The following is a 14,733-nucleotide window of genomic DNA, read 5'->3' as shown; positions in this document are numbered from 1 at the left end:
CATTTTCTAACATTATGGGTTCAAGGCTTTCCTACTTTTAGTTTGCTGGTGAAATAACGTCGAAAAAGCAGTTAAGTTTACCATTGGAAATTTCATTCTACTCACAAAACATTATTCATAAATTGCACTATTGAGAAAAGGAAATGTTTTAATACAGGATGGTAAAAACAACTGCGTTCAACAGGGTCGCCATTTTCTAACATTATGGGTTCAAGGCTTTCCTACTTTTAGTTTGCTGGTGAAATAACGTCGAAAAAGCAGTTAAGTTTACCATTGGAAATTTTATTCTACTCACAAAACATTGTTTATAAATTGCACTATTGAGAAAAGGAAATGTTTTAATACAGGATGGTAAAAACAACTGCGTTCAACAAAAATGTGAACGAATATTCCCTGAATGGGTTTCCAAGTTCTACAATGGATCGAAGGATGACCTACGCGATATAACATCTATAATCTAGATTTAATGCAAGTTTCACAAAAGAGAAAACTATCAAAAAGGTCTACAGTGACCCTCAATTATCTTTACTTACTTATCTAACTTGTTGTAAATTACAGTGGCTGATGTGGCTTCTGAATAACTATACAACAGAAAAATTAACCGGCCGCGATGGTCTCGCGGTTGTAGGCGCGTAGTCCGGAACCGTGCGACTGCTACGGTCACAGGTTCGAATCCTGCCTCGGGCATGGATGTGTGTGATGTCCTTAGGTTAGTTAGGTTTAAGTAGTTATAAGGTCTAGGGGACTAATGACCACAGCAGTTGAGTCCCATAGTGCTCAGAGCCATTTGAACCATTTTTTTTTTTTTTGAAAAATCATCGCGTTTCAGATCTTTACTTCAAGTGGCAAATGTCAACACCATGAGCTTTAATTGACGATCGACACTAGTATTACGCAAAAAGGGGGTGTAACAGATGAGACTTCTGCAGTTCTGAGTGAATCTTTATGCGCTGTTATGCGGCATCGCGTGCATTCATTACCTTGTTGGTGTTCGTCAGGGGGCGCGGCAAGCGCAGCAGCCATCCAGCTCGCCGTCTCGGAAGCAACTCCCTCCTAACTTCTCGTTACTACAATTTACCGAAGTTGGTTTTAAAAAACTATCTGGCTGTGATTTCATCTGACCAATCAGGGTCTCAATCTTAATCTTAATCTCCACCTACGAAAATTCTGTCTATCCAATGAGAAACGTTATACTTTTCGTGGTGGGGCAATGTTTTCAAAGTTTGCAACGTAACAGAGACGCGAAAAAGTCTCACAATAAAACTTGCAGCTGGTGTGGTCCTTTTAGCGTTATCGTAAGATCTATACTGTTCTTCTGGAGGGCTCTTTCTGTTAACATGGGATGGGGGGTGGTCCTTGACGTAACATAGACGCGAAAAAGTCTCACGCTAAAACTAGCAGGTGGTGTGGCCCTTTTTGTGCTATCGTAAGATCTATACTGTTTTTCTGGAGGGCTCTAGCTTTTAACATGGGCTGGGTGGGGGTGGTCCTTGACGTAACAGAGACGCGAAAAAGTCTCACGCTAAAACTTGCAGCTGGCGTTGTCCTAGTGGTTAGCTGCCGACGTGGGTGTCCAGTCCGTCCCTTATCATAGGGCCTTCTAGCTTAATACGGTTCTGCTCTCGGTTTCTGTTCTCGTTTCTCCCCTCGGAACTGCGTCTGTCTCACGGTCGGAAGGTATGGCATGCATTTAGGCATTCTTGTGTTAGTCTGTCGTATTCTATTTGCTCACTCGTTACTCGTATTACTTTGGTTAATTTAATGTCACGATTTATTCGGAGCTATGTGACATACTACTAGATTTGATCATCATGTCCGGTTTTTCATGGAAGGTGTCGGATTTGCCTGACACCTTACACCGGGAGTATTAAATTTGACAGGAATTTCAGGGGAGTGACAGCTACAGGCTGAATTTTCTTATGGAGGTACATTACATTGGTATCTAAAACGTAAACATATTTCAGTGGCATAAGCAAACGAAACCTATTTATCTTTAATAATGTTACTCTAACAGTCCTCAAAGCTAGTGATAATGTTATTAAAAGTGTTTCCTACTGGTGGCACAATATTTAAGACTGTTCACCTGTGCTTTGTCTGATGGTGGAAATAAAGAATTTGAAACGAGAAAATAACATCGCCTGTGCTGGAGGAGGAGGAAATGGATATTGTGCTGTGTCGCACTCCGTAGAGATCGGAAAGGAACCATCTCGTGGAGAGGACATCATTTCGACCTTCTCTTGTTTTCTCTATTCTAGAGATTAGCGTCCTGAGAACTGTAGACGGTCCGCAGCTCGCGGTCGTGCGGTACCGTTCTCGCTTCCTGCACTCGGGTTCCCGGGTTCGATTCCCCGTGGGATCAGGGATTTTCTCTGCCTCGTGTTGACTGGGTGTTGTCTGATGTCCTTAGATTAGTTAGGTTTAAGTAGTTCTAAGTTCTTCGAGATTGATGACCGTAGATGTTAAGTCCCCTAGTGCTCAGAGCCATTTGAACCATTTTTGAACTGAAGACGGACTCGGCGCTAGGGTGCTGGACCGGTACATTTCTGCCGATCGTTAAGAGCTCCACGAGAAAGCGACAGAGCAGAAGGATCGAGGGTCCTGTTTCGACAATGTTCTGTTAAGATTCACATGGGCCTTAACTGCGGGACAGCGCCGAAATATGCACCGCGCCTAAGGACAGAATAATTTCCCGTCAAGAGCCTGACGGATGCAAGTTATTTAGGAATCTCCAAGGCCACAGTGTTTCTCGTCGGGTTCATTAGTGCTAAATCTGCAGTTTAGTACAATCACACACAGTAATGTCAATAATATACGAGAATTTTGCGATGAATAGCATGTTTGTACCGCAAAATCCAGGAGGGGGGAAGGGGTGGAACATTTGTTGGGTTGGGTTGTTTGAGGGAGGAGACCAGACAGCGAGGTCATCAGTCTCATCGGATTGGGGAAGGACCGCGAAGGAAGTCGGCGTGCCCTGTCAAAGGACCCATCGCGGCATTTACCTGGAGCTATTTAGGGAACTCACGGAAAACCTAAATCAGAATGGCCGGACGCGGAATTGAACCGTAGTCCTCCCAAATGCGAGTCCAGTGCGCTAGCCTACTGCGCCACCTCGCTCGGTGGAACATTTGTTGGCTACTATTATAAGAAGTAGCATTCTATTCGTGAAAGTCCCGCTATGTGTCCTCTTGGATGGTCTCTCATAATTAAGTATCTTTTCGCTACACAGTTATTTTTAGAGTTATATGTGAATGCGTGGTGTCTGTATTTCGGACATGTCCAAAAGATCAGACACCACTCATTCATATATAACTGATACAGCTAGCTGGGCATTGGGTACAGCTTCTTCAGTGCGGATGCACAAATAGTCGGACCTCCTCTGGGAATCTCAGAGTAGCGAACAGTGAGTCACTGGACAGGGACTGCGGTGGGAATGTGGATCGGCCGTGAGGCGCAGCTGTGGTACGCTGTGGCCCGGATGGCGCAGTGGTTACCGCACATGCCGACTAAGCAGGCGATCCTGGGTTCGAATCCCCATCCGGTACACATTTTCGCTCATCGCCGCTGATCCCACGTAATGTTCCGCTCTAGCTGACAGAAGTGATCCCCTTCAATTTACATTTCTAGAGTCGCCATCACCTGTATCGTTTGTAGGGGTTTCGTTATCGAACAGCAATGTATGCAGCGCAAAAACTATTTGTAACGCACTGGTCCACGTTTTGGACGCCAAAAATGCTATATAGTTAATTGCGAATTAATAAAATGGAAATTGTGATTTAAATTTTGAGAATAAGTAATTTTTACGGATTTAGTTTATGCTAAAGAAATTGAATCCGTTCAGTTTACAGGATGCCAGACTCTTTATACAAGCATATTAAAACGCGCTGCAGTGCGCATACTACCGCGAAAGAGGGTATGTTAGGAATGTCTTACGGAAATTTGAGAATCAGGCAATGAAACATTAACGAAAGTACATGTACTGAACTGCAGCATATTACGATGGACAACACGGCGATATATTGGTAGTCGAATGACTGAGAAAACCAAGATTTGTCGGCTACTCGAAGAAGAAGAAGATCTTACCGTGATATTTGTCTGGGAAATACTAAAAACTAGAGACACGTGTTGCGTGGAATTACTGATTCTGACTCAGAGGAAGCCTACGGAAAGCCGAGGATTACCAATGAGACCCGGTCGATGACGAGCAGGGAACTGGGAACTGGCAGATGGGTAGAGAGGCAGCTGCTCAGCTGTGACGACCGTACAGCTCGCGAATGACTGCCTGAAGTCATCTCGGATAATCGGTGCGGGAAGACCTGTGACTCTGTTAGAGGCACAGTCTTCACCAGGCGGCAGTTGTAGACCTCGGCGTGGCTACCATCTCCGAGTAGCAAGCTTTAGTGAGACTGTTGACTTCTCCAGGGCTCTAACGGTATTCTTCTCCAAAGCTTCAAACGAGCTTAAATAGCTCACAAAATATTCTCCTGTTCTTGTTTACCACTTACCATGGACAACTCTCGCTAATTTGTCCGTTGCATGTTCTACAAACAATGTGTTATCAGTTTTCTTTCTTTTTCGTAGCGTTAATCCTGTACTGGTCCGGTTACTATGATTTGGCTAATTCTGTATTGGAGATAGATGCCCCAATCTGGAGTCAACAGTCTCTTTGCATTCCCGTGGAATCCAATGGTGATAAGTATAAACTGTAGTTTAGGTGCCTACCACTCTATAGCAAATTGCACAGTTCACCGCTTCATTTGTTACTTACCTCAAAGACTTCCTTTTCACTCTCGGTCAACCATATGTGGCTTGCTCTCAAGTAGTGAATGCAAAAAAATTAATACATATAAAACACAGATAACAAAATAAAAAATGTTGTTTATAAACAAGTATTGTAAGTAGTTATAAAATGTTATCAATAGTTTCGTTTGCCTCTTATACACGCACCAAAAAGTTTTGAATCACCCCGTTCCCAGATCTACTGGAGATAGACGTTGACTGTTGATATCGTATCACACACACAGTACCTTTGACTGTTCAGAGATGTCACTAAACATACCCAAATATGTAAACAACTGTGCATGAGCTGCGCCTATTAGATGGAGGCGGTCCGACAGCCGATCAGTTCTAGTCATTCTACCAGGAAGGAGGTACACGGCTCGTGTTGTCTGTATTTCAACCCTGCCTAGACCGTCAATACCATGGTTCGATCGCGTCCGCATTGTTACTTTGTGCCAGAAAGGGCTCTCACCAAGGAAAGTGTCCAGGCGTGTCGGAGTGAACCAAAATGATGTTATTCTGACATTGAGGAGATAGAGAGGGCCAGGAACTGTTGAAGACATGCCTCGCTCAGGCCGCCCAAGGGCTACTACTGCAGTGGATGGCCGCTACCTATGGATTACGGCTCGGAGGAACGCCGACAGCAAACGCCATCATGTTCATGCAGCCACAGGACGTCGTGTTACGACTCAAACTGTGCGCAATAGGCTGCATGATGAGCAACTTCACTCCCGACGTCCATGGCGAGGTCCATCTTTGCAACCACGCCACCATGCAGCGCGGTACAGATGGGCTCAACAACATACCGAATGGACTGCTCAGGACTGGCATCACGTTGTCTTCACAGATGAGTGTCGCATACGCCTACGCCAGACAATCGTCGGAGACGTGTTTAGAGGCAACCCCGTTAGAATGAACGCCTTACACACACTGGTCAGCGAGTGCAGCAGGGTGGAGATCCCATTGTGTTCTGGGGTGGCACTATATGGTGCCGACCTACGCCGCTGGTGGTCGTGGAAAGCGCCGTAACGACTGCAGGATACGTGAATGCCAGCCTCCGACCGATAGCGTAACCATATCGGCGGTGTAGGCATTCGTCTTCGTGGACGACAATTGGCGCCCCCATCGTGCACATCTTGTGAATGACTTCCTTTAGGATAACGACATCACTCGACTAGACAGGCCAGCATGTTCTACAGACATAAAGCCTATCGAACATGCCTGGGATAGACGGAAAAGGGCTGTTTATGGACGACGTGACCTACTAACCACTCTGAGGGATCTAAGCCGAATCGCCGTTGAGGAGTGCTACAACCTGAATAAACAGTGCGTTGATGAACTTGTGGATACACCGGTGTGTACAACAATGTGGACCATCACCTCTGAAGGTCTCTCTGTATGGTGGTACAACATGCAAAGTGTGGTTTTCATGGGCAGTAAAAAGGGCGGAAATGATGTCTGTGTTGATCTCTATTCCAATTTTCTGTACAGGTTCCGAAACTCTCGGAACCCAGGTGACGCAAAACTGTTTTTGATGTGTGCACTTTAAAAATTATTGTAAATAGAATGTGTTTTCCATAATTTTTTTACCTCTTATAATTTACAGTATATCCTTTTATTCCAAGTACTACACAATCTAATATCATCTGTCTGAGAGGAACTGGATACCCCAGCTAGCATATGTATAAAGTTACAGTCATATGTGTACATGTTTGTAGTCATGCTTTGCTAAGTCTGACATGGTGACGTGCGATCATAATACCAGCTCCCGATGATGAAATCTCGGTCTGATGCCGACGGAAATAAAGGTTAGGTAGGGTTAAACGTCCCCTCGACGACCAGGTCATTAGAGACAGAGCCTCTCCCCCCCCCCCCCCTCCCCCGAACGGATAAGTAAATCTACAGAAATGGACGGCGATTTGAGCTCCGCTTCTCCCAAATGCGGTTCCATTGCGTTAACAACTACGCTATTACGCTCGACCTGATGTCGAAATACCCTGTCACTCGTCCCTTACACGCCCACTTGATGCAAGGAAATAATCTCTCCAGCACAAACGCTGTAAAAAATTGCAATCTCATACCTCGTTGTTGCATCTGCACTCTACCTAGTTAAACGCCATTCATCGTCACCATTACCACCAGCTTCATGATCAGGGAGTACTTCCAGGAAGCCGAGTAGTGTGTTTCCGAATAATTTGGCTTTACGTGTTTCCGTCCTGAAAGATTTCCTCCTTCACCACATTCCATTTCTCTCACTCTCTGTCAAAGTCTAATTTGGTCTACCCACTTACTCCTCGTTGTATGTGTTCCTTTCCAGGTACTTTTCAAATGGCAAAACAACTTCAGCGTCGCTGTACTAAGCCTTGCCTCCATGGCCACTGTCATTTGTAGACCTCACCTTATGCGCTCGTTTCTGATCTTGTCTCTCCACATGTTTTGTAGAGAATACCCGAGAAACATAATTTCAGAAGCACGTAGTTGTCTTTTTGTTTACGACGCGATTTCCAGACTATAGGATATGGAAAGTTCTGAAGATGATCTCTTTAGCTCCACATCGTTATACCAGACTAGTCTTATTACAAGATTGGATACTTTAGGTCGTTTCGATATATTTTTCAGAACCTCAAGGTTGGAAATCCTACCACGTGCTACAACACTACCAAGATATGCGAAATTATATGTATTATCAATCTTTCCCCCTCCAAAAAAAAAAAAAAAAAAAAAAAAAAAAAAAAAAAGTTTCACGAAGTAGGTGGGTGTCCTATGCAGTCACAGGCTACTGTTTTTATTTACTTATTAGGTTCTTTGGAACATCCGATCTGCAGATAATTCATCGTGGAAAGAGTAATTACTTAGTTAACAGACTGCTGATTAGAAAATCTATAACAAGATAAAGAATTAATAAAACATGAAAATATTTTTGAAAAAGGGTACGAATAAATAACATACTATAGGGAAAGGTTTATAACTACTTCGAGAAACTCCTGTGCATAATAGAAGGAATACCGCACAAGGAAACGTATCAAATTGTGTAGCAGGAGTTTGTCACCAACCCTCCAGGCCAGCTGTGAATCTAAAGCGCCGCTTTTGGGATAGAAGATGCCCCGACCTTGGAGCAAATACTTCCCACGGATTAACTACGAGGATGGGGGTGCCTGGGTGTGATTTTTAGTCAGTTTCCCAAACCCAACTATTCCAGTCCCTCTTCAGTTTCTCGATTCGCAAACATTTAGAAAACATTCGTTCACTGTTAAATCAATTATATTACACGCAGACAGTTGGGGTACACGTATTTACGTCCCGAGATGGCGTGGGGAAGGAACGGTGCGAAGGGGGGGGGGGGGGGGCGTGTATAAGGGGTTGGAGATTTTAAGGACATCAAGCACCCCTTAAAGTAAGCACGTCAAATCCGTTAACCCTCACCCGTCGCGTCCATTTTGTAACGCGACGTCAACGCCCTCTTACGATTTTCTGTCAAAAATAATTTCTGGAAGAATTTTAGGAGTGCTATCGCCTATTACATCATCTTTCTAATGCATGTTGAAAGATGTATTACTATTTTTTTATTCTTTGGGCCATACGACAGCAAAGAGTTTCTAGGCCAAACGAATTCAACTCAGCCAGATTTATAAGCACACAGTTTCGTTCCCTTTCATAATTTATCCACACTGATGTTAATTTTTGTACATGTGCAGTCCAGTACTATGCCCTGCAACATTTCTAAGTCCATTAGCAAGAACCAAGATTCTGGAAGGTCACTAACTCCACGCGCTGCACTTTGTGGTCCTGGGTGTGCTGCCACTACAGAGCCTGCCAGAAAAAATGTGTACTCTCTTTGTCAGACTCTATCGAGATATCGATATTGTAGTTCGATTTGAGTTACGAGTGTGTGTAGTGTGGTCTTTGGCTCAACAGATGTTACTTACTACTTTCATCTCAGTACTGAGAAAACAAAATGGCTGGAGCATGCTTGATATTCGAGCAACGAAAAGATATTGTGAAGTGGTTTTTCAAGTTTGGTAACGCCGTTAAGTGCAACGTCAGTAGAGGCGGGGGTTTGAAACAGAACCGTTAACCCGCCTAACAATTAAACTCACTGTTGAAAAGTTTGAATTGCAAGGAGTCCGCACCAATAGCTGAATGGTCAGCGTGACGGAACTGGGTGTTGGGTCATTTTGATCATTATTTCATCTCCATCCGGCGCGCAGGTCGCCCAATGTGGCTTCAGATGTATAAGAACTGCACCAAGGCGGCCGGACCTGCCCTGTAAGGGGCCTCCCGGCCAATAACGCCTAACGCTCGTTTCATTTAATTGCATGGAACGATTTGTGATACACATAAAAGAAGATAAAACTCCTCTCAATGAGGACAACTACAAAAATGAGCCACAAATAATCAAATAAATAGCTGTGGAAAATGGATAAAAAATAAAACAAGACAGGCGAACTAGATCAAAACTTAAAACAAAAATGAAAAGTGCAGCCAGCACAAAAAGCACCACACAGATCAACAGTAACACACAATCACAGGCACATAGAACATAAACACCTAGAACACAAACGCACGCAACACATCTGAAAAGGAAACGTCCACAACAACAAATAAGTGGCCCACAGTCACCTACAACAACAAAGCAGCTCACAGAATAGGTCACTTATTCAAAAAACGAGGACTGAAACTGCCTGTAGAACAGGCAACTCTATACACAAGAAACTGAGGCCAACTAATACAAACACAGACAAACACAACACATCTGGGATCTACCAACTCATGTGTCAAGAGTGCAACTCAAATTATGTTAGAAAGGCAAGTAGATATTTCAACATCAGATATACTGAACACAAAAGGGAACTTAAGAGTAACAGCAGCCATTTCAGATTTTGAGATCATCGAGTTGTAACACCGAAAATGCAGGTAAAATACCTTCTGCACTATCCAAAATTTTTGGCGTTTGATATTCGTTGATAACTTGCACTGTACTTTTGATTCTGAACCTGTTAGCTGTATTACAGAAACTATATTTAATGTACTAGTATATTCATTTTTGACTGTATATAAATGACTGTTATTATGATGAAGGTATTGTAAATTGCTGGGTAATAGCCAAGGGAACTTTATTGAAATGTATCGATAGCAACGACATAATGGTAGTAGCTGTGCAGCTGTTTATCTTTGCGTATGGAGAGTCTGTCGCGTTGCTAGCAGGGAGGAGGCAGAGCAGCTTGAGTCATGAAAGAGTGCGGCAGTGTTTGTTGGGTGCTCCCGCCGCCGCGGCGTGCAGCTATGCCCGCACCGATGTAGACGCGTCTGATTTGTCAACACGCGAGTATTGAGAGCACGGTAGGAGTGGACAAGTGGAGGAAGCTGCAGTTCCAACTATGATAGTTAGTGGCGCTGCAGACGACTCGGGGTCTTCTCATCGAACAGCAGCAGCACCAGCAACAACGGCGACCCAGCGCTGTCGTCGGCTACATTCTTCGACGACCGCCCAGCTACAACATCGCAAGACTGTTAACTGACAAATATAGTAATGTAGAGGCTTTGCCTTAGAAACAGTTCTTTCACAATGTACGAATAACTTGAATAATAACTTGCAATAGTTAAAACTTGTAGGGCACCTGTGTTGTCATTATCCTTAGACATTATTACCAAGCAGGGACCCTTTCCTTTCCATGCAATCACCTAGTGTCGTAAGAATATGAAAGGTGGTTAAGTATTTACGGCCTGCTAGTGTGTTTGCTAAAGTCCAGTTTCAGTCTACATTTTCTGCTACAGTAACTGTTAATTCTTGTATTGCATAACAAAGGCTACTTAAAGTAAATTTCACTTCCAGAGCTAATAACTAAATGATACTGGATAAATTAAGAGTGCGCAATTTCATTTATTCTGCATTTAGCTTAGCGAGTGACTTCTGAAGGCTTGGTATGTATTTTATTGTCGTTATTTTAAAAGTAAAACCAGTTGCTCATCTGCTTAAAGTAAATTCAGTTCAGTCTTTCAGTAATCAAAAGTAAATTGCTTGCCTTTTTCTAAATTTTGTATCACATGAGACTGAGGTTACTGAAAGTTATTTTTTTTCCATAACAATATTTAACCAGGAATTTCATTTAACGTTACTTTCAAAATTTAGTGTTTTAGAACGAGTAACTGCAAACTCAGTGCCTTCTGATTCATTTATTTTTTGGTGAACTGTTGTGCTGTGGAAAAAGTGACAACCTTCTGTTGCCACGACAGTGATTTATTGCTTAAATTTCTTTGCCATTACCTTTCTCATGATTCTGGAGATTCATAACCCTGGTGGGCTGGCGACCACCTAATTATCCCTTCTTTTTAGCTAATTAGAGTTTTCTTTGTGCTATCAGTGATTTTCGCAGTAAATGTTACGTGGTACCCTTTTTCCCCCTCTGCCGTTCGTTAGCGATTGCACTGCATTCCACCTATTTCAAAATTATTATTAGCATTTAACTTAAATTTAGAATAGATTCTTCCTTCAGAAGAGTCCGTTGTGAACTTTCGTCCAGCTAACCGGTGTTATTTTCCTTCGGTAACGATAGCCTAACTCACTGTAAAAATTCATTAGGCGCATGCGATCACGGTCAGTTATGTCGCAAATCAGTAGGCCGATTAGGAAGGAGGAAGTTACAATGTGGACAAGAAACACAGACTATCGAACACAAACACGGACTTAAAACCTTTCACATGCGGCAACAGACGTCCACAGAAGCTTACAGTAGAAGAAAATTGCGATATACAAAAGCCACAGTGGAAGGAAAAGAAGTGATGAATGAACGGGCAGTACTTTGTGATGGAACGCTGTTCTCGTTACTAAAGGAATTATCAGAAAGCCAACACACAGTGAACCACTCAAACACACTATGGCAGCACGAAAGTGCAAGATCTACAAAAAGTAAGTACACACATTTACATACATATTTCGCTCACCTACCTCAATCAACATTTCATAAAGCAATTATCATGCATTGCAGCACTTTTTTCGAAAAATACTACTACAACCTCATAAAAAATGCCAGTGAAAGACTAAAGTAGCGAATCTTTGTTTACAAAAACAAAACAATATAATATAACGACAGTAATGCTACAGAAAGAAGGTTCAAATGGTTCAAATGGCTCTGAGCACTATGGGACTTAACTACTCTGCTCATCAGTCCCATAGAACTTAGAACTACTTAAACCTAACTAACCTAAGGACATCACACACATCCATTCCCGAGGCAGGATTCGAACCTGCGACCGTGGCGGTCGCTCGGTTCCAGACTGTAACGCCTAGAGCCGCACGGCCACTCCGACCGGCAAAACGTTAAATCATGTCTTTTGACAGACCACAGGGAAAACTGTGTGACTGTGAAACTGTTGCATTCATTTGTTGCAGTTTATGTGACAAACTCTTACGATTTCATCACCGATGCAGGATTCGAAGGAAAAAACAATTGTATTACAGGGTGTTTCAAAAATGACCGGTATATTTGAAACGGCAATACGAACTATACGAGCACCGGTAGAAATACACCGTTTGTTGCAATATGCTTGGGACAACAGTGCATTTTCAGGCAGACAAACTTTCGAAATTACAGTAGTTACAATTGTCAACAACAGATGGCGCTGCGGTCTGGGAAACTCTATAGTACGATATTTTCCAGATATCCACCATGCGTAGCAATAATATGGCGTAGTCACTGAATGAAATTACCCGAAACATTTGACAACGTGTCTGGCGGAATGGCTTCACATGCAGATGAGATGTACTGCTTCAGCTGTTCAATTGTTTCTGGATTCTGGCGGTACACCTGGTCTTTCAAGTGTCCCCACAGAAAGAAGTAACAGGGGTTCGTGTCTGGGGAATAGAGAGACCAATCCACGCTGCCTCCTGTATGTTTCGGATAGCCCAAAGCAATCACACGATCATCGAAATATTCATTCAGGAAATTAAAGACGTCGGCCGTGCGATGTGACCGGGCACCATCTTGCATAAACCACGAGGTGTTTGCAGTGTCGTCTAAGGCAGTTTGTACCGCCACAAATTCACGAAGAATGTCCAGATAGCGTGATGCAGTAATCGTTTCGGATCTGAAAAATGGGCCAATGATTCCTTTGGAAGAAATGGCGGCCCAGGCCAGTACTTTTTGAGGCTGCAGGGACGATGGGACTGCAACATGGGGCTTTTCGGTTCCCCATATGCGCCAGTTCTGTTTATTGACGAAGCCGTCCAGGTAAAAATAAGCTTCGTCAGTAAACCAAATGATGCCCACATGCATATCGCCGTCATCAATCCTGTGCACTATATCGTTAGCGAATGTCTCTCGTGCAGCAATGGTAGCGGCGGTGAGGGGTTGCCACATTTGAATTTTGTATGGATATAGGTGTAAACTCTGGCGCATGAAACGATACGTGGACGTTGGCGTCATTTGGACCGCAGCTGCAACATGGCGAACGGAAACCCGAGGCCGCTGTTGGATCACCTGCTGCACTAGCTGCGCATTGCCCTCTGTGGTTGCCGTACGCGGTCGCCCTACCTTTCCAGCACGTTCATCCGTCACGTTCCCAGTCCGTTGAAATTTTTCAAACGGATCCTTTATTGTATCGCTTTTCGGTCCTTTGGTTACATTAAACCTCCGTTGAAAACTTCGTCTTGTTGCAACAACACTGTGTTCTAGGCGGTGGAATTCCAACACCAGAAAAATCCTCTGTTCTAAGGAATAAACCATGTTGTCCACAGCACACTTGCACGTTGTGAACAGCACACGCTTACAGCAGAAAGACGACGTACAGAATGGCGCACCCACAGACTGCGTTGTCTTCTATATCTTTCACATCACTTGCAGCGCCATCTGTTGTTGAAAATTGTAACTACTGTAATTTCGAAAGTTTGTCCATCTGAAAATGTACTGTTGTCCCAAGCATATTGCAACAAACGGTGTATTTCTATCGCTGCTCGTTTAGTTTTTATTGACGTTTCAAATATACCGGTCATTTTTGAAACACCCTGTATATCAGTCGTTAAAAAGTCGTGAGAAGTTATGAAACAAAACCCTGATCAATGCTTATTGCCGGCCGGGGTGGCTGAGCGGTTGTAGGCGCTTCAGTGTGGAACCGCGCGACCGCAACGGTCACAGGTTCGCATCCTGACTCGGGCATGGATGTGTGTGATGTCCTTAGGTTAGTTAGGTTTAAGTAGTTCTAAGTTCTAGGGGACTTATGACCTCAGCAGTTGAGTCCCATAGTGCTCAGAGCCATTTGAACGCTTATTAATTGTACTTGTCATACTAGGCGACAATAATTGTAGCTGTACTGCAAATACCAAACAGGTTTGTAAACACCATTAAGTAATAATTAATTTATATTTTTATTGTTCATACTAATATTTCTGTCAGTGCTTATAGTAAAGTAAATACTGTAATCGGAAAAAACTGGTAAATATGAAAATCCAGAAATTATATGTACATTGTTCAACAAATAACAAATAAAACCCACTGAAGATTGATGTGTTTGTTCCATGCAGAACCACTTTTCCGTATAATAAAATGGCTAATCTCTTCAACCTATACTTTAGCTCTGGTAGTGCCTCACACACCAAAGACTAAATCGCATTTGATGTGTTCTGCAGGTCCAGTTTTACCTCTATCTCCATGTTGATTTCGTTCCAAATGACGTCGTCATTCGCATACACAAGAATATTTACGACAGGTGTTGTCAGACGAAATAAAAAAACAAAAAAAGCACCGCAGGCGGGCGACTCAGAACCGAAGAAGAGGAATGCTGAGCAGGTGCATAAGTGTTCTCCACGACAGTGATCCCCCACATACTGCGCGTCAAACCGCGGACCTTCTGCAACAGTTTGGGTGGGACGTCACCACGACCCACCTTACAGTCCGGACGTAGCGCCCAGTGAGTGCCACTTGTTTCCCAAGCTGTGAAGGCGCTTCAGTGATCACGACGAGG

This window comes from Schistocerca gregaria, chromosome 5, assembly GCF_023897955.1.
Source record: "Schistocerca gregaria isolate iqSchGreg1 chromosome 5, iqSchGreg1.2, whole genome shotgun sequence".
Classification (NCBI taxonomy): domain Eukaryota; kingdom Metazoa; phylum Arthropoda; class Insecta; order Orthoptera; family Acrididae; genus Schistocerca; species Schistocerca gregaria.
This window is presented reverse-complemented; position numbering follows the sequence as displayed.